Consider the following 27,548-nt stretch of genomic DNA (forward strand, 5'->3'; position numbering starts at 1 on the left):
TTACATGCACAGTTAATAACCACAGGACTCGGCTGGGTTTGCAGCAGCTCCCAGGCACGCAGGTTAATGGTATTGACCCTGATCCAAAACCTGTTCATGTCAACGAGAGACTCTCCCCCAGTCTTCAACGTGCTTTGGAGCACGACCAAAGTGGGTTTAATAAGCTCTGTTAATATATCCTGTGATCCTTCTGCAGCCAAACAGACTGCGTTGTCTTCTCCGGGCCAGGATTGCAGGCGCTTACTACACCATTTGCTGGTGGCAGTCTGCCTGTTGTGAAACACATGTGAGGGCTGGTTTGCAAAAACACCTCCATGCAGAGCAAAAGCCACCTCTGCCCCATCACCTTCAAACGTCCCCCAAGGCCCCTCTGCCACCCAGCAAGGAGTCACATGAATGAGGCCTGAATGACGAGGGGGGGGAAGCAAATCTTTGAAAGAGAAAGGAAAATTAAGGAAGAAAGAGGAAGGGAGGCTGAGGACGATTGCCAGTGTCAATGTGACGTGGAAGGGAAGGATCTCTGTCTGACAGGCGCTGTGTTGCAGTCCTTCCTTCCCACCTCCAGCCGGCCGGAGATGAGAACAGCACAGGGCATATCTTCATGGTGGGTGAATTGCTGCCTCCCACTCCTGTCTGGACCAGAGCTGGAGAGAGGTTCCTCCCACTCTGCTCATTGCCCAGAAGCAGAATTTCAAGGAGGCTGGGCTATGATCAGGGCCACCCTTGCCCTAGGGGATGAGCAGGAAGATCTCTGTAGGTCAAGGATCCTAGTCAGGCTGGTCTGGAAAAGAGTAAGGTGAGGTCTATCACACATCAGGCTTTGCTGTCAGACAGATTTTGGACACGTGTCCCATCAGACTCTGCACCCCTGTGGGGGGGATGATGGCTTCTTTCCAGATCCCAGTTCTGCTTGAGGTGGAGTTTCCCACTCCCATGAGAGTGCCTGAGCTGCCATAGAGGTCTTGGTTAGCCGGAGCATCTTGGTGAGCATGGTTGAGACTGCGTGAGAAGTAAAGATTAGGGGAGAAAGTGGAGGAAGAAGGAAAACACTTGATATGAGGGTTGGAGGAGGTGCTCTGGGCCATGAAGAATGTTTTGGTCACTTTGGGTGGGAGTTTCTTATTCCTTCTGGGCAGAATGACTTTCTGGGTGAGTGGGATGCAGGAGACCAGATTTGTTCACCCCTGGGGCCAGGGCTGACTTTGCTTGAATGTTTATGTCCGGGAGAGAGCTCCCAGCTCTCCTGAAGAGAGACGGCTGGGGTGGGGGGCAGTGTCTCCCTCCTTAGCTGATAACCTCCTTCCTGGGATAAGGATTAAGCTCTTCGCTTTGCTGGCTTCTGCAAATGCCAAGCCTGGGCAGCTCATTCTCCCTTGCAGTGCCTGAATGGAAACGTTGCAGTTTCTCAGCATGGAGCCTATGTCTGTTGGTGGCTTTTACCCTGCAAAACTTGGTCGCTTGTGCAGGAAGCCAAAGCCAGGGCTGCCGAGGTGCAGGTCCTTCCCCGCTACCTGCTGGCAAGGTATAGCTTTTAGGGGTGTGTGATGGAGCAGGGTCTGCTTGCTGAAGGGTCCTATTGGAGCATCTCACGAGGGTCGCAGTCCCTCGGTCACTTTGTGTATGGCTTGCAGATGCCTTGGAAGCAGAGTGCGTCCACCCAGCATGGGGAGTGCTCTCTGTCCTGGTGCCTGCGTGCTCACTAATTGGTCCTGACATCTTGACAGGGACTTCATGTGAGGCTGTCAGGAGCGGTTACTGATGCTTGGCAGCGCTTCCATGCCGGTGCTGTATGAAGGCCGCAGGTCAGGTCCTCGCAGGGGGCTCAGCTGGGTGAAGACTTGCAGGACATCAGTGCCTGGCGGTTCCCTGAGCAATTTCCCATCGGACTTCTGTGTTTATTTTGTGCCTGGAATGTAATATATATGCAAGCCCATTTCTAAGGAGAGGTGTTAAAAGTTACTCCCCTGAGCAGCAGGAGTTGGCTTGACTTTTTATTACTTGGGAAAGGAAAGAATTGCCACCAAAATCAAGTATTTTTTAATGTAAACTTGATTACCAAGTGATCACCTGGAGCAAGCTTAAACCTAGTGAGAAACCGTCCTCTCTCTCTCCCCTAGCAAATGCCGGGCTCTATGTAGCAGAGACCACCCTACAAAATCTCCTAGATCATTCCTATTAGGTGAAGCCTTGCCCAGAGGTGGGAATACCCACATGGCTTTTCTGTGGAGCACAGCCAGCCCTGACAGGGTTATGAAGTTAAACAGGAGTGCATTTAAAGGGAGGGAAAGGATATGGTTCGCCTGGGCTTTTCCTTGCAAGGAAATGCCGTTCGAGGAGCCCTGGGAGAGACAGATGCCAGGACTTGGGGAGCAGGACGCAGTGACTTCCAGAAGCTGCAGCGGGGGAAGGACTGCAGCGAGGTTAATTTGGACCTTGGGCAAATTAAGGGCTCAGGGCTGATCAGAGGGCATCAGGGAGTGATTCAGCTGGCCGTTCTGCTCTCGAGTGCCCGCAACACATCGCAGTGCTGTTGAAGGAGCTTATTCAATGGCAAATCCTGGTTCGGTCTGCCTGAAACTATCCAGCTTGGATTTGCCAGATGTGTTTCAGGGGAGACTGTTCCTGGCTGGCTGAGATGGAGGGGCTAACGGAGCTTCAAGCAGGCTTGCTGGCACGCCTGCAGCTGGAGATCCCCAGCCAGGGCCAGCATCCCCAGGGCTCAGAGCAAACAGTGGAGCTGGGGGCTGGGGTGGGGTGGCTGAGCCAAGAGCCACGCTGGGAGTCCCGGCCGTCTCGGTTGCTTTGCAGTGCTTCCTCCCCATTGTGCCTCGGTGCTCAAGCGCATTGTGGGCTGCATGGGCAGAGCATCCTACTGGGAGGAGGGAATTGCTGGCCCTTGGAAATGAAAGGGAAGCCTGGTTTAAAATGGCTTAGTCGGTGAGTCCCATTCTAGCTTACATCCCTGCAAAATCAACTAATTCAGTTAAGAAAAAAAAAAAGGGGGGGTGGTGAAGGCCTGGTTCCCCAGACCTAAGGGTGGGCAGAGGCACAGGGCTGCCCTGTGGTCGCTGGTCAGGCAGTGGAGAGGCAGCGCCCGGTGCTGCTCCATGCGAGGCTGGCCAGGGGCTGGGTCAGAGCAGTGAACATCTCCAGAATGTCCCCGTGTGCCCAAGGTACTCATCCCCTTTGCAGAGGGAACCAGCAAGCCCTTGGCAGGGGAGGGGAGCCTCTTCTCTCCGCTTGTCAGCAGTATCTGCAGGGCTTTGCTGGTTTTTTTTTTAGGAGTCTGACCCCTTCCCTTTATAGCTTTGGAGCTTTTGGGTTGGCATGGCTGAAGTGTGCTGCGCTGGCGTACCCTCGCACGGGAGGCTGAGTGGAAAGCCATTTCAAGCACTGATTAAGTCCACTCATACCTTCAGAGCCTTCTGCTTGCCAGTCAAGACCGCAAGCTTTCCTTGGAGAGCAAATACATGTTCAGCTCAGCACACATGTAAAAGCCGGAGCTGATCCGCCTGTTGTGACCAGGGAGGTCAATACTAAAATCTGTGATGCTTGTAAGAAGAACAGGACCTGTGGGTGAGTCCAGGAGAGATCACAGCACGATTAGCCAGTGTGTCAGATGAAAAACCATTTCTTTGTCAGAGAATGCCCACGATATCTATGGAGACAGAAATGGGGTGAATTTGGCTTCAGCGCAGGGCGGAGGTGTGGGAAGCCTTCATCAGCCTGCACAGTGCTGATGCCAATTTGCAAATCAATCTTTGGCGTTTGCCCTGGGTTTAGACTCTCAGAAGGACATTGGCGTGACACTGGCTGAGGCTCTGCTGTCAGTATGCCTTGAATAACCTGGAAGAGAAAGGGAAAGGAAAGGCAGAGTCAGGAAGACGAAAAATAAATGGAGAGGATGAATCTCCCGCCTGCATTGAGTCTTTTTTTCCTGTGCTGAAGTTATTTTTCTCTCAACTTGCAGACTTCTAAGCTGTTTGGTTTGTCTTCCCCCTCACCCCCTGTTTTTTCTTCTTCGATCTAAAAAGGCAATTACTAAGCGAAACCAGCCAGTTGGGACGTATTTAGGAGTGTGACTCAGCCTTCGCAACAGCGGCTGCCCAGGCCTCCCAGCTGTTGAACTTGCACAGCTGGGCGCAGGTGAGGTGCTCAAGGGCTTTATTTTTTTGGCTCCAAGTCTCTTATTTCCCTCAATTTTAAATTGGCTGCTGCTCTTTCCTGCTGGTGCTAACTGGCCTTTAAGGGAGCGTGTACCTCAGTCATCGGCATGGGCAGCGTAAAGGAGTCGGGAATACGTTTCTCTAATCCATCTCATACTCCTGGCTCTGAGCAGGACCCTTTTCCCAGATTTATCCTGCCAAACTGTAAAGCCAAACTGTAAAATGTAATTAGGATTACATTTGTAATTTGTACATTTGTAATTTGTACATTTGTAAAATGTAAATCAGGATTTATCCAGATTTTATTTAATTTTTGTATTGCTATGACTTAAGAGATGGTAGACTGAAATCACGACGTGTATCTGTAGCTGTCCTCCCTGTCTGCTAATGATATGCATTAAATCACTGCAGGAGGCTCGCGTCTCCGTTTACCCTTAGGGAATTGGGCTGTACTTTTCAAGGGAGCTAAAGAGAACCAACACCTTGATCCCTTGGGCACCAGTAAAGCCCCTGACCTGTAAGCATCGCTTTGCTGCCAGCTCAGAGTGTCAAAAAAACAGAGACTCAGAATCATAAAAGTGCTTTAAAAGCTTGAAAAAGTGCTGAGACCCACTTATGATTTTTTTTCTCCGTGGGCAGAATACTGTGTGTCTCTTGTATTTGTACGGCTTTAGACAACAGCAGAGATTTCTTTGCAGTCCTGACTTGGGGTGCTGGGTCTTGGAGGCAGAAGCCCCCACCGTGAGAGTCGTGAGCATTGCAAGCTGGAAAATATCTTCCACTTTCCCTCCCGTGTCTTGTAAAAGGAAACAGGTAGAAACCCTTGCTTCTTTCTTTATGTCAAAAAGAGCTTTGAAAGGGGTTTGTGGTGGAAGATACAAACCCGAGGAGGATTTTATGTGACCCCTTCCACGTGGCTGCCCATTTCCCTGGCAGACCCAGGTCTTTTCGACAGTATTTCCTATTTGCATCTCTGGGAAAAAGCAATACCTCGAGGCACACATTTTGGCTGTTGCAGCAGTTAGCGGGGCAGGTTTTCCCCTCTTGGCTGCCAGCCCCAGCCCTCTTGCTGGTGCTGGGCTGGCAGCCCCGTGTTGGGGCGATGACTCAGTGCCTGGCAGAGGCAGGGAGGGCAGGCAGCAGCCCCCAACCTGCGGCCAAACAGGCTCGGCTTTGTGCTGGCCAGCTTAAAAGGAGCTTTATGACTTCTCTCGGCACGGCGTGAGCCCCAGCTCCTGCACAGGCCCTTCTTTGTGGGAGGGGTGACGTGGTCCCGGGGTGGAGGCGAAGCCGGGTGGGAGGTGGGGAGCAGCCCTGCCAGTGGGGTCCCTTGAAGGGACCGAAACTGGGAGGGGGCAAGAGCCGGGATGTGGAAGCGAGGCCCCCGGGATGCTTAATTCCCATCACATCCCAGGGGAGGTAGGTGCCCTAAGGGCACACCAAGGGTCTGGCTCGGCCCTGAGTTGACGGCGGTCCCCAAATGGCACTTCAGAGTCACCGGATGCATCGTTAGGCGCTGAAGGCTGCAACTCTTGCAAGCTGGCGTCAGAGGTCCCAGAAATGATGGGGGAATACTTAGTAAAGCACACCTTGCCAAGAGTCTCCTAATTACATGTAAATATGCAAAATCTCAGCTCTGCAAGGTTTTTGTTCACATTTCCGCTGCTTGGTTTCACATTAAAAAAAAAAAAGCCAAACCCTCTGCAGCTGCTTTCTCGGTTGCAGGGACAACTGTATGAACAATTGTTTTTACAGTTTGGCTTTCAAACCGAAATTACAATTTTTGGTTTGCCTGAACTAAATGGTTTCTGGATTACTCTTTCTGGAGATGGTTTCTCACTCTTTTCTCATCCATTTGCTTCTGTGGGTAATGACAGCGGGAGATAGCCTCCCATCTCTCCTCCCAATGCCCCTGCCCAGGTGGCACGGCTCACGTGTTCGTGCAAGCCGCCTTGTTGGGAAACCCAATGGCCAGAGTCCCCCTCGCTGCCTCCCCCATTGGCCATGAGCATGTTAATCTCTCCCTCAGCCTTGCCAGGCGGACGTCTGCTGCTGTTTTTCAGCCAGTGTCACGCTGGGGTGATAAAGCATGGAGACTGCCTCTACAACTAAGCTGCCTCTTAAGACCACCTAAGACCTAAGCCCACCGCCGCAGTGGTGCTACAGAGGCAGCAAATGCCGAGACCCACCGTGCAGCCTGCATTACGCAGCGCCCGAGGGTCTCCAGGAGGGGAGTTACTCCACACCGCCGCTGATCCGCTCCTCTTTGCCTCAAGGGCTGGACTGCATCACGCCAGGGTGATACCCGCCTGTTGATGGGGCTTATTGCAACGTAGGTGCTGGAAATGTCCCTTCTGCAGCTTTTGTCTAATTTTGCTTGAATTCCACTAAGCTCCACAACAACTTCCCAGGGAAGGAGCTAAAATACAAGAATTTTAAAACACTGTTTACAACCAGCCCGCTCCCCTCGCTGCGTCACTCCAGTTTTAGTGCTCCATCGCTTCTGTGGTGTCACCTCAGTAACTGCAGGGCATTTGCATGGCAGAACGCCTGGCGTGACGCAAGATGAACCTGGCCTTAAACATGCGTAGAAACAGCTGAGATGATCGGGTAATTTGTCTTCTAGGTATGCCACCGAGCCCGAAGACAGGGCTGCCAGATGATACGGCAGTACTTGTGTGATAATAGCAATGCTTACAGCAGCCATGCTGAGGTCTGCTGGTGCCCAGGTGGGAGTGGGAGGCACCGGTGATCTGCAGGTTTAAATAAGCCTGCTTGCAATCCTGAGCTTGAGCCAGGCTTCACGTCCTCCCTGTGCCCTGCAACTGGGTGCAACAGTGATGGTAGCATGGACCTGGGGATGGGTCTGCAACAATGCTCTGAGCCAGCGGCTGCGTGGCATCCCAGACCCCCAACTCCAAGCATGAGCCACTCTGCCAACCTCACTGGCAGGCTTGGATCGGAGCTCATGTCTGCGCTCAGGGGCTGGCTTGGATGCTCACGTACACCTCCAGCTCCCAGCCACGCAGGTGATGTGCCAGGTGGTGAGTCCCTTCCTTAGAACCAAGCATTTTGCTCAGAGGAAGTATGAATATAAAGATAATCCTGATACAACTTAAGAGAGAAAGCCGTACGCAGGCCTCCTGGAGAAGGTAACAAACTGCTGTGTGAGCAGTTGTATCTCCCTGTCCTTCCGTCGCCACTGCATCCTGGATAAGAGCAATTTGTGGGTGCATCAGGATGGCTGGGGCATCCAGCAGCAGAGGAGGGCCGGGACAGGCAGACAGCGCTGGCAGAGGTGGCTGCTCAGGTCTCGGTGCAGCGGCTTGATTACCCCGGTGGTGGCTCTGTGTGTGTGCCGGCAGCTTCAGGGGCATTTCCAGGCCCCAAATCACAACAGCTGACTCCGAGGGCCAGCTCTTGCACCAGAAGAAGTGGGCACAGAGTTTGTCGTGCTGCTGGACTCGCAGCAGCATGGGAGCTGGTACCCATCCAGGAGGTGATGTGCAAGTGCGCTTCTGGTCGCATGGCTGGACACGGCACCCACGCTGTTCCCAAGCTGCTACGTTACCAAATTTACACATCCTGAGCCTTTTCAGGAGCAAGCCTGGATGGGCAGAGCGGTGCTCAGGCGTGCGGGAACCAAACCCTACGGGGCTCTCCCCTTCTTTAAGGCTTACCTGCGTAGCTTTCCCCGGAGCTGCACCAAGAGCATCAAGCTTGCCGAGCTTTGGTTGGACCACCCAGTGTATACAGGCTATAACGTACAGGCGAAATCCTGGGACTTCCTTCTGTCTCAGGTTAGTTAGTCCTGATGTTTCTGGACTGGACAGGGTCCATAACCAAAAAGTTTGCCCCAAGCCCGGGTGGGGCAAACCCGGCACGCTTGAGGCCAGCAGGATGGGACCACATCCATTTGCAGGCCTGGAATTCCTGGTGCTGGGTCACCCCTTGGCATTTTTGAGAGGCTTTTTAGAGAAATAGCTATTATATGTGGGCCTCTGCCCAGAAACCCACGCAGCTGTATGGCTGGGAGGAACCGGAGCACCTGAAACTGCTGCAGAAGAGCACGATGGTATTTTTTAAATGGTCCCTTCATCACAGATTATAAGCTAAGACTTAAAGTGAAAAAAGATATGAGATAACACTCCTCTTTAAGGAGGGAAATAGCTCGCTAGCAGACATATGGGGATGCTAAAGCCAGGCCGACAGGTAAATTAACATGACTACTAGCCACTTTTTTAGTTCTTGAAAGTGGCAGGGTATATTTTTAGCACCAGGATTTTAGGTGTTTTAGGTCCGAAACCACCTCAAAGGCTGAAAGTCAAGCCTGTTTCGCCAAGCCCTGCGGCTGTGCTTGGGCAGCCAAGCGTTAAAAAAGAAAAAGCCACGTAGCTGGAGAATTCAAACAAAACCTGCTGCCAACCTCGTTTGCTGGGAAGATGAGGCAGGGCTAGGGAAAAAATGGTTAATGGGGCATTTTGCTGCTCTTGCCACCTCCGTGTTGAGGAGGGTTTGGGAGGATTTCTAGGAATAAATGCCCAGCCCCTGCAGCAAGGGGGGATCAGAGCTCACCGGGGCAAGTACTGTCTTGTGGCGTTTGATTTAGGTGGTACACGGAGTCTGGGTGATGAAAGCTGAGCTCTTGAGACAGGAGGGGAGTTTGAATCTGGCACCATGAAATGGCTTGCCTTTGCCAAGTTATTTGGGGGAAATAACTGACTTTTGTGAGAGAGATTTGTGGGCAGGTCTGTCTTATAGGTTCCTCTTTCTGAGGAGCGGCATTGAGGCTTGTCACTGTCTGTGGCACAGATCTCAGTTAAACTAATCCTGTAAAAATGCTGCAATATCCTCTTAATTCCTTTTAAACCGGACTTTCCTCAGGATAGCCACAGCAGAGCCCTAAATCTGCACCGGTTGGATGAGCTGTGCTGGGATGCTGGGTGGGGAGCTGGAAGGGCTGGTGGGTCTCCTGCTCTCCTGCCACACTGTGACAGGGCAGTAAATTTGGCTGAAGGGCCTGTGGGATGGCCAGGCTTATTTTTCTGTATGAAAATTTACAGAGCGGTGGAAAAAAGTAACCCTAAAACTTCTTCTCTCTCCCAGCTTTCCACAAAACTCCCAGCAGAGCAAGCAGTCACTTGGGGCACATGCAGGTGGTCCACCCAGGTTTGCTGAGTCAGGAGACAAGACAACTCCACCCCACCAAATCTCAGGTTTCAGTAAAACACTCTCTTCTTCTTCATGTCATGAAGGACGTTTCCCTCAGGTGAGAGCACTGTGCCATGCAATTTGCAGGCCTCCCGCAACAAAATTTAGTGGGGGAGGAAAATGCCCCCTGTTTCACAGGTCCTGATGGAGCAAAAGGTCTACCCCAAAGTGATGATATTCCTGCACTGCGATCCAAGGCTGCTGGTTTTCCTTGGAGCTGGGCTGGAAGAAATTCCACAGGACTTGGAAGGAGACAGGGAGGGAAGAGGCAAAGAGAAGACGGAGAGAGACAAAGAGCTGGGTACCAGGAGAGGCTGTTTGAGATACTGAACAGGCTATCATCAAGTGCGTCAAAATCATGTTTCCTGGCATCCTGTACAAACCTCCCATGATTTTACAGCGACAATATCCACGGTTTATCAGCAACAGCAGTTTAAGTGCAACCCTGAGACTGCTCTGGTCCCTCTTGCTCCCTTGAGCACAGTCTCATGCATCCTGAGGGCAAAGTCACACAGTCACATGTACATCAGCAGAGCAGGTCCATCAAAGCAGGGCTGTTGTCCCATGAGCAACCTCATGTCCTGCTGCCACACGGACCAGGGCTTTCACCCAAAGGCTCGGTCCTGCGTCTCTCACTCAGCTGCGAGAGCACGAGTCAAAAGATGCGTTTTCCCCTCAACACCCTTCACATGCGTTAAGGAGCTGGGCTGACCCTGGTCAGGCTCGGAAGGAGGGTTGGAAGGAGGGTGGCCAGGGGGATTTCTGGTGGCCATCCCCAGAGCGGGTGAGATGTAGGTCAGGCAATCCCAGGAGAAGGTGGGCTGTGGAGGAAAGGTCACCTAGAGAAGCCCAGGAGGAATGTGGCTCCTCCACCTACGGAAAAGAGAGGTGATAGCAGTATTTGAGGTAAACGCTTTGTCTCCAGCTAATTCATGTCACTGATTCCCACTCGCTGAGCCTAGACAGGCCTTTCAGAGAAAGTCTAAACATTAACAAAGCAAGCGGTGTGCACACAGCGGGGCAGCTCAAACACAGCGTGGGCGGTATGCTGAAGGGCATTCACACACAGGCATGGCGCAGGGGGGTCCTCCCCGACGCTGGAGGTGCAGTGTTCAAGGCTGACTTGTATCGACTCATCAAATATTTGTTTGCATCTGTGACCTTCAGACTTTCCCATCATGGGGGTGATTTTGCCTGCAGGTGTGCTGGCAGCCACTTTGAATTTCAGCACGGGCCGAGAGCAGGGCAGGACGGAAGAGCTCCTGTACTCGGTGCCAGGCCCTGGTAAAACTCACCCCTGCCCTGGGGGCAAGGCTCTCAGCAGCACTCTTTTTTTCAGAAAGTTGTTCCTGAGCAAAGGTGGTGCCAGGGGAACCTCTGCACCTATTTGATCCAGGCCTGGCCATCCCTATTGCCAGCCGGCAGAAATCACTGTTGCTCTGAACAGCAGTGGGGAGCAGTGATTTATCCCTGCTGGGCACCCTCTCTTTCTCCAAGCAAGCAGAGGGCAGACTCTCCTTACTGATGCCATGTGGTGGCCAAAGTCCTCTTTGTCAGTTCAGTGCAACAAAAGCACAAACCCTCTCATGATGCTTTATGGGCAGGTGAACACCTCTCTTCCCTTCAGATACCTTGCTTGCCCCTGAGGGAGAATTTGGGGTGAGCGGGACGAAGCTGTTATGATAAAGGTCCTCTCACTGACACCTAGGAAAAAGGCATCCTTTCTCCTGAAAGGTGTCTTCCCTTCACGCAGATTTTTGTGCTTTCAGAAGCCGAGCTCCAGACTTTCACACCTCAGAGGTAATGGCCCCACTACGCACAGGTAGCAGCGAGGTACAGGACAGGCTTTTCTCGGCAGTGGCTTCCCTTAGGGGCTGACTGATTCTCAGTATGAGTGTGCCTGCTTCCTTTTGTGTTTACCGAGTGTAACCTGCAGTTCTTACTAATTACGGCAATATTCCCTGCTGCTTGTAGATATCTGGGCAGAACCATTTCTGTGCTTTTCATTAGCTAAATGCTGCATTGCTAACTAGGCTATTTTCTGTTAATATTTTTTTCTGTGTTTCTGAGGTAGCTTCCCCTTATCCTAGACGTCTCTTCTTCCTAGCTCAGGACTTCCTTCCCCTACCTGGCTTGCTTTTGCCCCTGGGCAGGGTGCCCCAGCTCTCTTGCAGGGTGGCCTTGCTGATTTGGTAACCTACTTGTTTGCAGGCTTATTTGAACTCAGTCACATCTTTCTTGGCCAGTCTGGGTTTGCCTGTTCCTTTGTAGCACAGAAAGGGAATGAGCTCAGCAGCTGGTGATGGCTGCGGCTACCAGCAGCGATGTGGTTCTTGTTTCAACTCCTGTTTCCTCTTTCCAGAACGGCAATTTGCTATAACTGGGCTGTCAGTGACTATGGGCAGAGGCCAGGATTTGGGCTGGCTGTGTGATTATATGACGGCTCTTGCTCTGTGTGCCAGTTCCTCATGGGAATACCAGCAACAGTGCTACAAATCTCTGGTAGTCAAGACTTTTGGCAGTGTTGACCAGAATTCAGTTGTTTTTGTGCTCTGCTGGTGAGGTGCTGCTTTCATATAAATACCCTTCCCAACCCTGGAGGGTGCATCTTTTCCCCAGGACTTATGTTTAATATAGTAACTGGTCAGAGAAATGGGCAGCGATGCGCTGCAGTGTTTTCTGGTATACCCACATGAACAAGTGTCTGTGCTGGGCACAGGCTGGACATGAATCTGGAGAACCTGCGACAAGATCTTTGGATGTGATTTGTTTTGGACAATGGCTTAAATGACGTGATTTGACACAGCAATGTACAGTCCATAGACAAGTATTTCTCTGTATCTGAAAATGCAGCTCTTCTCCCTCTCCTACTCCCCTTCTTAAGCTACGTGCTGCAGCTTGACATCAGTCAGTCCCTCCTGGGCAAGGAGGAGAAAAGCAGCTCTTGCCCAAAGGGAAGCTGCTGCCAGCAATTGAAGGCAGCTGCCTGGCTAGTGCAAGCACCTTACCAAAAGATTTACAAAAATATTTTTGATTCAAACTTTTCATGCCTTTCAGGAGTCGCATGGTAGGTGTCGTCTTCTCCCCATCTTTCCAGGTGGCTGAATTCCTCTGGACGACCGCATCTTCCATGAGGTGCTTTGCTTTTATCTCTGGAGAAGGTGCAACACCACCATGAAGTTGCTCATAGGAGTCCATCCTGGGAGATGAGGCCTCTCTGTGGAGAACAGGGATAAGTGAGCATCAGACTACATATCCTGTAAGTCACTGTTGCAGTATGTTTTGAATCCACCTGCTTTGGAGTGTTAGCCAAAATATGTTTGGGGAATTTCCTTTTCCCATCAAAACCCACTTGAAACTCTCTACAACGTGGCAATTTTCATGAAAACATATGCAAAAAGTTAGTTGGATATAAAAATCACCTTTTCTAGTCCTGCTAGCAGATTTGGATGGTTCCTGGGGGTTACAGACTGTACCCCGTTAGGATTCACTCCTGGCAAGTTTTATCTGATAAAGGACAATGTGAACTTCACGTCCTCTGGGCCATGGTGGGCTAAGGGATCAGCTGATCTCTAACTGTGCCCTGTGCCCCTCCATGTTTCACAGGAATGGCTCTGAAAGACAGGAGGAGGAAGGCAGGCAGGGAAACAACTGTCTCCAAAAGCGACTCCAGAAATCTCAGCTCTGCCAGTGACCACCGCGAAAGACCAGGCGTTTGGCAGACCCCTGCCTGGCTGTCCGATGCACAATCACCACGAAGAGGTCGAACGGCACCAGCTTCTGGAGACACAGCAGCGGCTGCTAAAACAACATCAGTTCTGCATCTTCTTGCTTCACAGTGGTCCGCCACAGGGGACAGTGTGGTGGCACAAATCAAGCAGGTCAAGTAGAAATCTTCCCGAGTTCCCGGTTGCTCACCATTGGGAAGCCCAAGGTTGGTTTCGAGGCCAGGAGAAAGGAGCCCAGGGGTGAATTCACGCTCACATGCCTGTAGACACCTGAGCCCCAGCTTGGAGTGAGGACGCCCGTCAGGGCGACTGCCTGGATGGGGAGAGCTGAGTCCCTTTACCCTGTGGGATGTGGAGCTGTGGTGAAGCAACATAGTCTACTCCCTCTGCTTCCCTTCCTTCAGCAGCCTGCTCACCTGGAAACCTTTGTGTTTCAAAAGGGGCAGCCCTGGGGACATGGTTCCCCAGACCCCCCAGGAGGGGCTGTGGACCTGTGCCCGCAGCCACCAGGCTCACCCGAATTTCTTCCGGATGTGGCTGTGCTGCCAAAGGAGCAGCTTTGCATCCCACAGGGAGACGGTGGACTCGGTTTCAGCCAGTCGGCGTTTCGCACCGCGCGCTGTGGCAGATCCCCAGTGCTCTTTGGCGTGACCTGGCCAGCAGCCTGACGCCAGTGGGCTCTGCCCTTGAGGGTGTGATGCACTGGGACAGAAATGCCTGGTCCCGGGATGCTCCACAGCCTGGCAGCAGGGCTAGCATCCCAGTTTTCACACAGCTAGCACTGACAGCGGGTCTGTCCTTCTGCAGCCCGGTGCGGTCGGGATGCACCCTCCCAGGGAAGCTGGGCGTGCTGGTCTGGGCCCAGGAAACCTCTCCATGCCACTAGGCTCTCTCAGAGGCCCTTCATCTCCGTTTCCCTGCGTGTCCCTTTCATTGCCTATGTCTGTTTTTACTTGGAGCTTGGTCGCTGTCTCTGCTGTGTGTGTTCGTAGTGTCTGGCAGAAGAGGTTATCAGTGCTGGTTCTGGTTGCAACGTGCTAATTCAGATGCCATGCTCTTTTATTCAAGTGGGTAAAAATCCCTAAGAAGAGCTAGTGTCTTCTAATCTGTACTTGCATCCCTTTGGAGACAGAGCTGTGCAGAAACATCTCTGGGAGGGGGTCACGCTCACTTTTGTGTACTGTGTGGCCCTTGATCTTTTTTTGTTTTAAACTCTGATCAGTGTCTGATGGATGTTTAACCTGTACTTTTAAAGATATCCATGTCGATATGCTGATCACTCAGAGCTGCTGGAAGGTGGCATTTGTGAGGAGCAGGGCCACTCACCATCTTGGTGATCCACCATCAGCTCTTGCTTCATTTTCCTGTTCTCCATCGAGTAGGGTGTTGCTTTCTGTCTTGTGCCTCCAAAAGCACTGGGCAGGGCTATCAGTGCAATGCAGACTGGCTGCAGAGGCAGCGGTCGGATGGATTTGTCTCTACAACATCCCAAAATCTTGTACCTTCATGGCCGTGTTGCCGTTCCCCTGAGGTCTTCTGGCTGGAGGTTTGTGGTACATGCTGAGCGATGTGGCCAGGCTGTGGCAGGAGCATGAGCCTGTCCTCCAGCGTGGTGGGGTCCATGCTGAGCGTGAGCCTTGCACTGTCGTCTCCTGCCACATCTGCAGGTCAGCGCTGCTCTCATTCAGCTCCGAAGCTGTTTTCATTCAGGATGTACCATGTGGGGCTTCACTTTCAGGACTAGTATCGCAGTTTCTGGAATTGTGTCAGCTTGTGAGCTGAAAGCCAAGTTAAAAAGGAACTCGGTGGTGTTTAGAGAGATGTTTGGGTAAGTACTTCTAGCTGCAAAGAAGGACGATGTGCAAGTCTGACCCCACACAGATGGGGGTCCATACATGCGCTGATGCCAGGGACGGGTCAAGCATTCCCCCCTCTGGAAAGGTAGGAAAGGCTGTAAGTTCAGCCTTTCAAAATACCTCTGTGCCAGCCAAAAGTCTCTTTCCACGTGTTGGAAAGGCAAATAAAACGGAGCACCAGGGAGCAGGCAGAACTGGCCTTTTATTGCCAGCTCTTCTTGGCTAGTCGGCGAGGGGGAGAGGATGTTTCCCTCAGACCTACTTTACGTCTCCCTCTCTCTTTTTTTTTTTCCAGTAGGAAATTGTGAGCGCATGAGTTAAGCAGAGCCCCAGGGAATGGGAATCTTTGGAGCAGTGCGTGGCTGGCGGGGTGCAAAGCTGGTGGCCAGGCTAGGACACGCACGTACTCACCCTGCACTTGGCATCGCTCAGCTGCTTCACCAAATTCTTTCCCCTCCGCTCAACCCAGACTGCCTCTCCCCAGCTCCCGTCGCTGCAGGCAGGTTGGGAGTAATGCCACCACACCGCCGTGAGCTGGGGAAGGACCTGCCTCTGAAAGTAATCCCTGCTCCTCCTCCCTCCCCAGTATTGACCTTTTTTTAAGCTGGATCCATTCCCTAATCAGGCTGTCCCCCCAGTCAGGGACAGGGTGAGCCGTGGCGGGTGGCTAAGAGCGGGGAAGGGGTGTGCTGCCCATGGCTGCGGGAAGCCAGGCAGCACAGGACTGCCTGGTAGGTTGGCCACCAAAAGCACTGCCGGACTCCGTGGCAATCGCTCTCCTCCAAGTTGGCCCCACGAGTCATTGCACTCTGTTCTGCATCCCGGGGCCATCCCAGTTACAGCCACCCTGCTCTGTCCGTCACGGCTACGGCAGCGGGAGCTGGTCAAAGCCGTGGGTGCGGGAAGGAGGTAGTGTCTTTCACCCCTGGCATGAGCCCCTAAAATCTCTTGGGAAAATCAGCACCAAAAATACTGACTGATACTCCCCAAGCAGTGGAGGCTCCCGGAGCTGGCACAGCTGCTGTTGTGTACCCTGGACGTCCGGGGGTGCCAGAAGAGCCTGCAGCATCAGAGGGACAGGCCCTTGTTAATACACCCTGATGACATGCTGGCCCTGAGTCGAACGGGACCGTGTGCTGGCTAACGCACATCAGTGCGGAGACCTTCCAGGCTGGCTGGGAAAGCCCCAGGAGATGTCGAGATCACGAGGTCTGTACTGGAAAAATAAATGAGCGTATCTTCCTGTGACGATTCGGTCTCCAGCGCACTCCTACACGGCACTTCTCCCCTGCAGCTTCTGCCCAGGATGTTAATGCTGAGAGATATCTTGTGTGTTTTACTCAACTCTCTACCGACATCACTGGAAGGAGCAGGGGTGCGAACGAAGCCTGTACTCTCTGCAAGATCGGCAGCTTCAGCCGTGATAACTCACCTGCTGGAGAAGACAAACCTCCCTGGCTGGGGCAGGGGGGGACGCAGCCTCTGCTGCTTCAGAGGTTATTAACAGCAGTTTCCAGCTGCTGTGGGACAGGTCCTCGGTTCGGATCAGCTTCCCAAGGAGGGAAGTGTGAAGGGTGCTGTGTCCGCCCACGCACCTGGACAGCACCGGGCACAGTGGGACGTCCTCCTCGTTACAGGTCTGGTTGCAGAGCAGCTAATCCAATATTATTAATGGCAATCAGAACAGACATGATGTAATTTAAACCACTAGGCTTCTATAAAAGGATTACTCTTAGGTATTGAGCTGCCCAAGGATGGGGGGAAAAGCAGCATTTTGTATATAGAGGAAACCTCCTGACCCTTCAAAGTGCTATGGGAAAGAGGAAATAACTATGAGAAAATAGAGCAGACCAGGTCTTCATCTGGTGATCTGGTAGATGAGCAGAAGCACATCAGCTTACAGAGTGGCAGAGATGTAGCTGCAGGCGGTCTGGCCCAAGGCCTTTCAGCAGCTACTGGTGTGGCTCCCTGAAATGCTGCAAGGAGCTGGAAACCTTTGTCTTCAAGCAGGAATGTGCTCAAAAAGCAAGCATCGGAAACTGCACAGCGTTGTTCCTTCCCTCTCCTGTTAGACCTGCCATCCAGCCCTTGCTGGAAGGGGAGGCACGCAGAGGCTTTGCAGGAAAACCTGTGTGTGGATGCTTTAGTTGGCAGCCAAACTTTTCCTGGGAATGCAGGGTCCAGTTTGATGAAGGATGGGATGAAAAGGGTGAGTGCATGCCTGCCACAGAGCTGAGAGCATGGTGATTACAGCTCTTGCTTATAAATGCAAGAGCTCAAAAGCCTGGCCTGATGGAGCCAGGCTTGAGACTTGAACCCTTGCCACCCAATTCCCAAGGTATGGGTTGCTTTAACCCCCTGGGGTCAGGTTGCTTGGGTGTGGGGATGGTTTCTTTCACTTTTCCTTTTAAACACTTTTGAGACAGTGGGTGACAGCATTCCCTTCCTGTCTCTGCAGGACATTTGCACTCACTGGGATCATGTGCTGCAGAGTGCTAAAGCTTTCACTCAATGAGACGTGCTCTGCACAGGTCCTCATCTTCGTACAGAGGGAGCCCAAGACTCTTCCATGCAGATACAGGGAGAGTCAAAGCTGAAAATCTGTAAATCTAAGCTGCATCTAGAGCTGGTTACAATAGCAAATATGAGCCTGGAAAGCTGCAGGAGATGGCATGCTTAGCTCTTCTGGCAAGTAGTTGTAGTAACCTCCTTCAGGGGAAAAAGAGATGGGGTCCTTTAGTCTTGGCCTCCAGAGAAGTGAAGTTCTGGCAGGCACCTGATCTGAGTCAGTGCTGAGATGGGACACTCACAGCAGCCTTACTGACACCCGTCTGTGTCAATGGAGAGCTGTCTTTGACTAGGGAATACTGAACCAAGCCTGGAAGGTAGCTGCTCTAACCAGGTGTTCATCTGTCCTCTAATGGAGAGATGGATGTCTATTTCTTCTGGGCCATTTTCTTTAGTTCTAGGTAGGCGTCCTGCATTTCTCTGCCTGGTTCCGTCTGCATCAATGCAGTTGGGACTTAACTTGCCTCTATCAAACATCAGAAGAAGTTGCTTTGCTTTGGCCAGAGTATTAGGCTAGCTCTGTGCCTTGACCAGCGTGCCTCTAGTCCTTGGACAAAAACCCCAAGGGACGGCTTGGGAAATGAATACTTCAAGCCTTTCCTCTGGCAAAAGCTGGGCATCTCTAGCTCTGGGAATGGACAGGGTGAGAGACACCCCTGTAATGCTGATGGCCCTCGGGCATGCGTGTCCCAACCCTCCCTGGCAGAGTCACAAACTCCACTTGTGAATGGAGAAGTCAATAGGAAGATCAGCTGTAACACTGACACATACCAGAAGATCCTACTGCGCCTCAGTAAAGGAAGAAGAAAGGAACCACCCCAGAGTCACTCGGCTCAAATGAGAAGAAAGCCTGAGCACTGTCTCCTTCAGGCTGGCTCTCAGAAGAGGTTTGGTGCTGGGAGGTGCTGGGGCGAAGGATGGCACAGAGAAGAGGAGTTTCACTTTATGCATGTAACCACCATCTTCTGCAAAGCAGACCTGTCTGGACTAAGGAAGATACGATCTGCTGCCTTTGATTTGGTGAGAAGTAAACCGTAGTGGGGAAAAAACTGGGGAAAGATGCATGTGAGTTTGCAGCAGGGAATGTCCCCTTGAAACAGCTGTAACCCACATCCTCTCCGCGTTAGCAATCAAGAGTGGCTGCCCGCAGCCAGGGCAGTGCATCTGCTGGGGCTTTCCTTGCTGCCAGCCAAGCGATAGTTTCCATGATGGGCAAATGTGGGCAAGCAGGAAGAGACCGGCTATGCTGTGAGGTGAAAGTGTGTGCGTCTCACCCGCTGCGTGGTTCTCCTGGGTGGCAACTGCTGAGGACCACAATGAAGGGATGTCTGTCTGGAGTCAAGGGCTGAGTCTGCATCATTAGCACAACCCAGCCTAGACCTTCACGCTGTCGCACGAAGACCTGGCCTAAGCCCAAGCCCTTCTAGGAGGGAGGGAACAGGGCACGGTCCATCCCTTGTCAGATGCCCACAGAGGTCATGCCACAGCAGTGGGGTGCCTTACACTACCGGCAGTAATCCTGAACAGGGCTGATTTTTGGTGTTGGCTCTGGACCCGTGCTGTTGCCGGCATGGTGGGTGGGAAGCACGTGGGTCACAACCCACTGCCTGCTTCATTCACCGAGGACCTGACCTCCGGGGAGCCAGTGGTAGGCATGGAGAACCTGAAATATCCCTGCCTTGAAGCAGGCTGTGTCACCCAGCCTTAACTTTTTTCCTTGCCCACATGCTGGCCATGGGTCTCGTGGGTGGCAAAGCTGCGCAGCCCTACAGCGCCAGATACCCTTGCAGCCGAGCTGCTCCCAGTTGCTTCCAGCAAATAATCCACCGAACCCCTCCAGGCTCATGCCCCTTGCAACAGGGACCCATCCCAAATGGTTGTGCCAGTCTGATGTGCCAGGTCTCTATGGATCTGTGCCTTGCAGTGGCTTCTCTGATGTCTAACGATGGTTCAGCTCACGCTCCAGCCTCTCTGGTGGGGAGGGAGGGCTTCGTAGGAGCTCTTCTCCAGAGCTCTTTCCCCAGAAAACTCACTGAAACTTACTATCTTTAGAAGCTCTCACCCTCTATCAAATCTGTTTGAAAGGGCTCAGTGGGTTGAAATGTTAAAAGAGGGGGAATGATGAGCAGATGCAGCTCTTGCTTAAGTTTTAATGGCCTTAAGAAACCGTACTAAAACCATGTTAAAAAAAAGGAGTTGTTTCCTGGAAAAGTTTTCCAAAGTCTCAACTCGATTTCCTTTCCGGCATCATGAAAGCCGCTCTTTGATAAATGTTGTAATTAAAAAAACCAACAGTCTTATTTTTTCTCCAATTCATTTTAATGTTATAAATTCAGTGGGGGAAGGGAGCGCTTAGAAATAAAATGTCTGTATTTTCTCATACAAACATATCGTTCTTAGGAAGACACTTTCTTCTTTGACAAGGGTCTTTCTGTTGGAAAACGGTTGCTTAGCTTTGCCCTGACAGCCCAGGGACAGCAAAACTTGTCAGTGTGGAGAAACTGAGTGGCCTGGCTGGAGCGGGATAGCGTTCATGTTAAGGGGGCAATTGTCCCTCTAACTCCACGGCGGCGGTGCCAAGCGATCCCCCCCGCCCCGTGATCCCCCCTCAAGCTCTAACGCAGCTGCTGACTTGCGGCACATTTCTTTTCCTAGATGTCACCTTGGGGTTTTTTCCCCCGCCTCTCTGGATTTCTAGGATGCTTGAACTCATTTCTGACTGTGGTATTGCTGATGTGGATGGGCTGGGCTGCATTTTTAGGACCTGATTCAAAGCCCACTGAAGGCAGGAGCAATTTGCTGTTGATGTCAGTGGTCTCTGGAGCAGGCACCGTGTAACTGCTATTTTTTTTTTATCCAGACAATTGCAGTTAAAGGGAGCGAAGGAAAAACACCACATTTTATTTTAAAAGTAAAGCGCTCAGGCTGGGTCCCCTTGCTGCTGAGCAGCCGAAACAAGGATCCTGCTTAAACCAGGGTATTGCACCAGACCCCCCAAAGCAGAGAGAGATACCGAATTGCTCACCCCTTGGGAAAATTGAGACTGTCCTCTTTAAAAGAGAGATTTTACTTTCTTTGGATTTTGTTTTCTAAACAAATGAAGGGCTTTGTGAAGGAAAAAGAAAAAGGGTTTTTCTTTGTTTTTTCTTTTCCCTTTGTGGGAGGAAAAAGAAAAACCCAATGACCTTATGGTGAGCATGTCAGGAATCTGCAATACATCCAGCCGATGGTGAACCTCTGTAAGGTCTGGCCATGCCAGCATTGCCTGAGCCCATGGAAGGAGAGCACAGCGCAACCCATACTGTCCATACCAGTGAGCACTAGCCAAGACTGTACCTCAGAGAGAGGGCAGGGGCTTACAGAAATTGCTGTGTTTATCAGCTGCAAGTATTCCTGGGAGGAGGAGGGGTTGTAAGGTATTCCTACTTTTTCGAGTAATTTCAATATTCATAGAGGCAGTTGTTCCAAAAGAGGTGTTTCTGCACCATGCATGGTGCATGTAGGCTGGTGCATGCCACCAGGGACAGGATTCAGCAGAGAAAATTGTGGGCAATGTAGGTTGGATCAGTGAAACTCTCCAAAGGACGTTTCTACCAACAGACCCAAATTCCTGCTTTGCAACCCCATAGAGCATGGGTGCATTAGAGGGGATGGCTATGCTGTCAGCTGAACCCCATTTGCCATGTGGCTGTGGGAAATCTGACAATAAGATCCCCCCTAAAAGGTGAGCAGCTATTATTTGGAGGAGCTGATGTCTGCCTGCTAGCTACAGCAGCCAAACCGCGAGGTTAGATGAGAGACGCAGCGTTTTGGGATGGCTGAAGCTGGGGTGGCTCCCAGGCAGAGAGGGCCAGATCCAGGGTGGTGGAGGGTGCAGCTCTGCAGATGTGGAGGGGGCACCGGGCTCCCACCTCAGCTCAGGATCTGACTCACGGCCACGTTATCTTGGAGGGCGGATGACGTGAAATGATTCACCGTCATCAACCGTCGGCATTTGATGAGGTTGAGTCAGGGCCAGCGGGCTTAAAAACTGGCAGATTGGTTAAATGTTTTTGGACAAGGGGAGATGTTGGGTCTTCTCCTTTGCCTGCTGGATTGTGGACCTCTGGATGGTGGCCAGCTTGTATGCGATGCTCTTCCCAGAAAGCACGAGGCAAAGCCGGTTGGCCGAGCATGTAACCAGAGCTCGGCTGGGTCTACGAAGAGCTGACTTTTGCTGCCTCTCACAGATGCCTCTGGGCCCATCTTCGCTTGGGAAATGGATGCCTGTGGGAGGCTGGGGGCTTCCACCCTGTGATGGTGCAGGGTGATCTTCTTCAGCCTGGCAAGTGTCTGGCTGCTCCTGTCATGTGTCCTCTCCGTGCCATGGGATGATGGTCCCTGCTGCGTGACCCGTGAATCTCACACCCTGGGTTTGAGTGCCGTGAGGTTACGTGGAAATTTGCTGCTTTTGGGGCTGCTCAGCTTTTGTTTGCTGCCTTTTGAAATCTTCAAACATCCTTGTAACTACAGGAGGCTCAAGGAGAAATGCCAAATGCTCAGTCTCGTGACAAAGCCGCAGACACCAGAGAGCTGCCAGGAGAGCAGGACCCAGTAGCAGTTAGTGAGCAGAAAAATGTATGTATAGGTAACCCTCAGTATAAACTCCCAGTATGGGGGCCAAGTGGCAAGTGAGGAGCTGCCAGGGAAGGTGTGTGAGATTTGGGTGGCTATTTAATTGGGAAGAATTACAGAGTCATTGGGACTGGATCGCTTATTTGACTTTCCTTGGGTTTCATCCAAAGCCTGCTAAAGGCTAACATGATTTTCTTTTCCACTGACTTCCGTGGGCTTTGGATCAGGATCTTTGTGCCTGCAGGGTTATCTCAATTTCCTGGAACTCGTTCACTGTTTGAATTTGCTAAGTATATTTACTGCCAGGCTGCTTTTCTCTTTAACTCCCACCGTTTGATTGCAAAAATTTCCCGGCAGCTGCTGGTTACAGGAGCAGCGTTGCTCTCTCAAAATTGGCCATGCACGTCCCTGGGTGTCCCCTTCTCCAGCTGGCCCCGTGTAACTCTTAAAACATCATAAGATCCACTACGAGCTTGCCTCTTGCAATCCACTCGGTGCAGTTAAAGAAGATTCAGGAGCGTCAGGCAGCATTATTAGTAGTATTTTTCTTTTCTTTTTGAGCCTCAGACACTCTTTCGCAAAGGCACGGGCTCCCCAGCAGACGTGTTTGCTCTGCATTTATTACCTGTTTATCCGCTTGGTTGCAGTCAGGCACAGCACCAGCCGGAGCCTCCCCGGTGCTGTCTGCGCCTGATCCCTGCCTGCACCTATAGCTGCCCCTTGATCCCCGTGTGAGCCTTGCCTCTTCCCGCATAACGGGCTCCCGGGAAGACGGGAACGCCGGAGCACAAAACTCCTTGTTCCTGAGCAGTGGCAGGAGTAAGGCAGAACATTTAATGAGCTGGATTAATGAATGTGGCTTCATCAATGCACTCCATAAACGAGCATGGATAAAACAAATGTTCTGATTGGCTCAGCTAGAATTTATTTGAATTGCTGCAGGGTGATAAATTTTGGGGTGACGGTGTATTTTTTTCTAGGTGACTGGGGAGGAAGTGTAGCCTTGCGGTCCCAAACCTGCCCTTTGGGCTGGGAGATGGCGGGGTTCCTGTTTGAGCCCTCCTGTGAACTTGTGTACAGCTTGGTACTGTGGTTTTCAGCAGCAGTGCAGGCGTGGAGACCTGTCTGTTGTCCGCTTGGACTGACAGCTTTTTGATCAGGTAAGGGTGAAAAGCCATTTTATAAGCAAAAAGGATCTGAGTTTGCGCAGTCCATACTACAAGCCCTTCCCTCCCTTTTCTAGTACTAACATAATACTAATAAACGCAGAAAATTTTCTAGTAAAAGCCCTGGCTGTAAGTGTTTAGCACCTTCTGAAGAGCAAAGTGGCCTGACATTTAAAAATAGAGGAACCCAAAGCGAGGGGGTGGTTTGGAGAGCAGAGACTGTGGAGGAGCAGGGCTGAGTCACTGCATCACCTGTGGGTCCTCCTTGGAGCCCCAGGAAACGATGGAGAGCCATCAGCGGAGATAGTCCACCCCACTGCCTCTCCCAGGAGGCGGGCGGTTGTGTCACCTCCAGCCCCTCAGCCAGGAGAGCAGGTGCTGATGGTTGAGCAAGGCTTTGATGATCCTGCCTGAATGGCTACCAAAGTGCCTTTAATCCCAAATTAATCCCAAAGTCCCTCTTTGGAACAAAGTGCCCTCAGTAATATCTACAGACTTGCAAACAAGTGTGTAACTTGCTTTTCCACTTGAAGTAGGGCAGGTTGACAAGTGTCTATTCTTGCTTTTTTAGCTATTAATGGAAATTTGACTCTTTTAGGAAAATGCATCTCATCCAGGAGTCAAGACAGTCCTTTAATTTTTGGAACCAGATGGAAAAAACCCCAGCTTTTAAACCAGGCCTCTCTCCCCCCTTGAGCACTTCTGAGCCCTCCAAGTAGACCTGCACTCCCACGTAAGGGACAGCCTTTTTGCATATGACATTTATTTTCTGCAGATGGTGTTTGTGTGTGAGTGTGGTGATTCGCATTTCAAAGGTTGATGAGGTAGTATACAGTTAGGAGCAGAGGTAGCTGTGCAGACAAGCTTTATATTGTTGCTCTCAAGGTAAAATATTTCCCTCGAGTACACAGAGTCAAAGTACAGCTTGCAATATATATATATAAAGCCGGGGACAAATGGCAGCTTTCTGGCAGCAAGTATGCCAGCTTTATTCTGGGTCGATGCTAGCCCCGGCCTCTTCTGCCATGCTGCTGGGACCTCTCGCAGTTCTAGCACGGGCGGCTGCCGCTGGGAAGCAATGCTTGAAGTCTGCTCTTCCAGCAGCACGGAGACACGTGAGATTACAGCATGTGTGATCATTTCTAACCAGGACAGCTGGGAAGAAGTCCGGAGAGCGTGACCCCCTGCCCTCTGTTAAGTTTTAAGCACGTGCTGCTGAGTCAGAAAGACCTTCAAATGTATTATTTGAAGGGATTCAGTGTGGGTTTTTTAAGATAATCTTGGCATTTATGTCACATCTTAACACTTGGATTTTACAACATGTTGTTCTTTATAAGCGGTTCCCACAGGTTAATTGTGCTGTAAGAAGAGATTAATTAACTTTACGAGAGTCACCACCCCCGGCAGCGGAAACGGGAACCGCTTCTGGTGGCTGGGACGGATCCGCGCCGCGTCTGCATGCTCGGCAGGTTCGGGCGCTTGGGTGCAGGCGCTCGGCTCCCCGGGAGGTGCGAGCACGCCAAGGGCCGTTGCCCACGGGACGGCTCTGCTCTGCTGTGTCAGAGCGCTTCAAACTGACCAGTGTCGCAATGACCTTATTCCCCAGCTTTCTCCCATTCAATCTCCTTTCACTCTGGTTTTATTTTTAAGGCCCTCGTCAAATACCGAATAACGCCGCCCCTTGCCAAGGCAACCGCTAGCCAAAAGTCCTCTTTTAATGCAAACTGCAGCCGATGGCTTTCAAGTGCTCGCGGCCACACTGGGAGAGCAGACCCACAGCGTGGGTGGCTGGGGACGTGCCTCCCCTCCAGAGCGGTTTTTGTTTCAGCACATCTGGAGGGCAGGGCGGTAGCACCGAGGTGTCAGGCCAGGTTGCAGTCACGGGTGTGTTAGGTGCTGCGTGAAGATCTGGGGAACTTAAAATGTGAGCAGGCGAGCCAGGCACACAGCAGGGGATAAGCGATGGTGCATCCAAGGGAAGATGTGTTTTGCAAGCATCCCTTAGAGCTCCCCATGGAGAAACAGCGCAAAGCAGGGCGTTTTAGGATTTTGGAGTGCCTTCCCCCTGCCAGAGTTCAATGCCGCTATCACAGGGCTGGCACAAGCAGCCACCCTGTAACCACCCCACTGGTGTGTTAATTCAATACCAGCCTGTTGTCTCAGGGTAGGGGCGCAAGTGAGATGGCAAACCTGAAAGGGGACTTTGAATTTCTCCTACGACTCCCAGCTCCCCCCTGCAGACCCAAAAACTCCCCCAAGCCCCAAACTCCTGATGTTTTGACACTCCGACATCAGCCATCATACTGTGCTGCTGCAGCAAGGTCCAGGCTTGCATGGTCGAATGTGGCTGACCCACACATTGGTTCAAACCCCTCACCCGGCCAAAATGCCAGCTTGGCACCTGGGTGTCACTTACTCGGAGAGGTCTTTTTTTTTTATTTGCTAATATAAAAATCCCTGCTCTGCTAAGAGACTCTGGAGTACAACGTGTTGTGTGCAGGCAGCAAGCACAGCGTGTTCTCGGATGGCGGAGCGCAAGTACATGGCTCTGCCCTAAGAAGAGCAATGCAGAGTTAGGATTTACCTTGGCATTATTTGGTGCCACCTCACACACAGATTTAACCTCTCCCCAAGCCTGAGGTTTCCTGCTGTATTTTTTGGAAGGAAAACTACTTAAAAGATTATTCCTCTCTCTCTCTTTTTAAATTTCTTTTCTCTTTTTCTTTCTTTTCTTCTTTTTCTTCTTTCCTTTTTCTCCTCCTTCTTCTTCTGCTTATTCCTCTTCTAATCAGGATCTGGTTCACTGGTCCTGTTACAGAGTCAGTACGTTCAGAGCACTCCCTTTACACCGGTTCAGCTTCTCTGGGTAAATAACCATCCCTAGGTGTGTCTTGTTTCAAGACCTTGTGATGCATTTCAATGCTTATGTGGCAGATCCCAGGACATCTAAAGCAAGGTTTTTCCAGCAGAGACCGAGAGGTGCTGCTGACCCTTTGCAAAGCCCCCTTTGCAATAGTGGGTACGTGTTGGATGCCTGTGCCCAGCAAGAGAAATTAACCCTAAGGTGTGTGTGGAGGGGAGGGGGCTTCAAGTGGCATGGAAATAAAGAGATTTAACAAAATGCAGATGGAGGGATTGTCTGCTTTTTGCCAGTGCACAGGAGCAGGGGAATAAGCACTGGTGTGGAAGCTGTGTAAGCGCAGGTGGTGTTGAGCTCAGAGTGTGAAGGTTTCTATCCCCCCGAGCAGACCAGAGGGATGGCAGGGGCAGAAGGGGTGGCTGGGTCCCACAGAGGACCTCTCCCAGGCACACCCAGCACCCAGCCTCAGGTACAACCCCACTGCTGCACCCACAGCGCATCTGCACGCCTGCCTGTCCTGCCCAGGCTGCCCTGGACCAAGAGGGGTCTGACCACGGCCCTTTCTGCATCGTGGGACCTGATGGAGCACTCGTGTCCTGGGCTGGAGGAGAGGGTCCTGGGACACCTGCCTCCCCTGGCCTTTCCTCCAACACAGGCATCCACTGACTTCCCATCGCCCCCCGCCACTGCTGGCTCACAGATCAGTTCCACACTCCACAGGCATCCCTTTGGCATCTGTGGGCTGGAGAAACATTCAAACAGGAGAAAATCAAAGGGAAAAAAATTGCAAATTAATTTTTTCCCATAGAAAGCCCCTTAAAATTTGGGGTGGTGGAGGGAGAAGGGAATTCCATATTCAAAACAGGAAACTTTCTCCTCCAGAAACATATGCTACTTATAGGGTGTATTTTTTTTGTATGAGTGTGGAACATGTTTTTTTGGGAGGAGCCACTGTGCATCAACAGACATGAATGGCGGGACGACGCCATGCTTGTTGGGGAGTCAGCACATTCAGCTAGGACCTGGGAGATGCCTCCACCGCTGGCCCAGGAGAGACCTTGGAGAAGCTGCACCCTCCCTCTGCCTGCATTTCTCCTCCTGAAAAGGGGGGTTGATGGTATTGCCTTTCCATCCAAAGTGCTTCACAGCGGCTTGGTGGGACATACTGGAAACTGCCATTAGTAGCATGTCCATAAAGATGTGACACAAAGCCTCGGGGAGATTTTTTTTTTCCCTGCGGGGTTGTGCTGAAGTCCCACCGAGCAGCCCAGGAAGATGACTTCAGAAAGGTGTTGTTTGCTTTTCCTGCTTCTCATCACCAGGCAGAACCCGAGGTGAGAGAGACTCACGCTGTGTGCTGGGGCGACGTGGCGGTTATA

At 51.7% G+C, this 27,548-nt stretch overlaps 1 long non-coding RNA gene across 3 annotated transcripts; it reads left to right on the forward strand.

Annotated features, from left to right (window-relative positions):
- Positions 1 to 730: 730 nt before the first annotated feature.
- LOC142407302 (uncharacterized) lies at positions 731 to 27,548 on the forward strand. 3 transcript variants are annotated; one of them, XR_012774886.1, is made up of 5 exons: positions 731 to 796; positions 4,035 to 4,146; positions 12,475 to 12,636; positions 12,984 to 13,258; positions 23,124 to 27,548. It is a non-coding gene; the product is annotated as an uncharacterized LOC142407302 (long non-coding RNA). The 3 variants fall into 3 exon arrangements; XR_012774885.1 differs by lacking the exon at positions 23,124 to 27,548 and having other exon boundaries at positions 12,984 to 13,546; XR_012774887.1 differs by lacking the exons at positions 4,035 to 4,146; positions 23,124 to 27,548 and having other exon boundaries at positions 748 to 796; positions 12,984 to 13,546.

The sequence above is a fragment of the Mycteria americana genome, chromosome 3 (genome assembly GCF_035582795.1).
Source record: "Mycteria americana isolate JAX WOST 10 ecotype Jacksonville Zoo and Gardens chromosome 3, USCA_MyAme_1.0, whole genome shotgun sequence".
Taxonomy (NCBI): Eukaryota; Metazoa; Chordata; class Aves; order Ciconiiformes; family Ciconiidae; genus Mycteria; species Mycteria americana.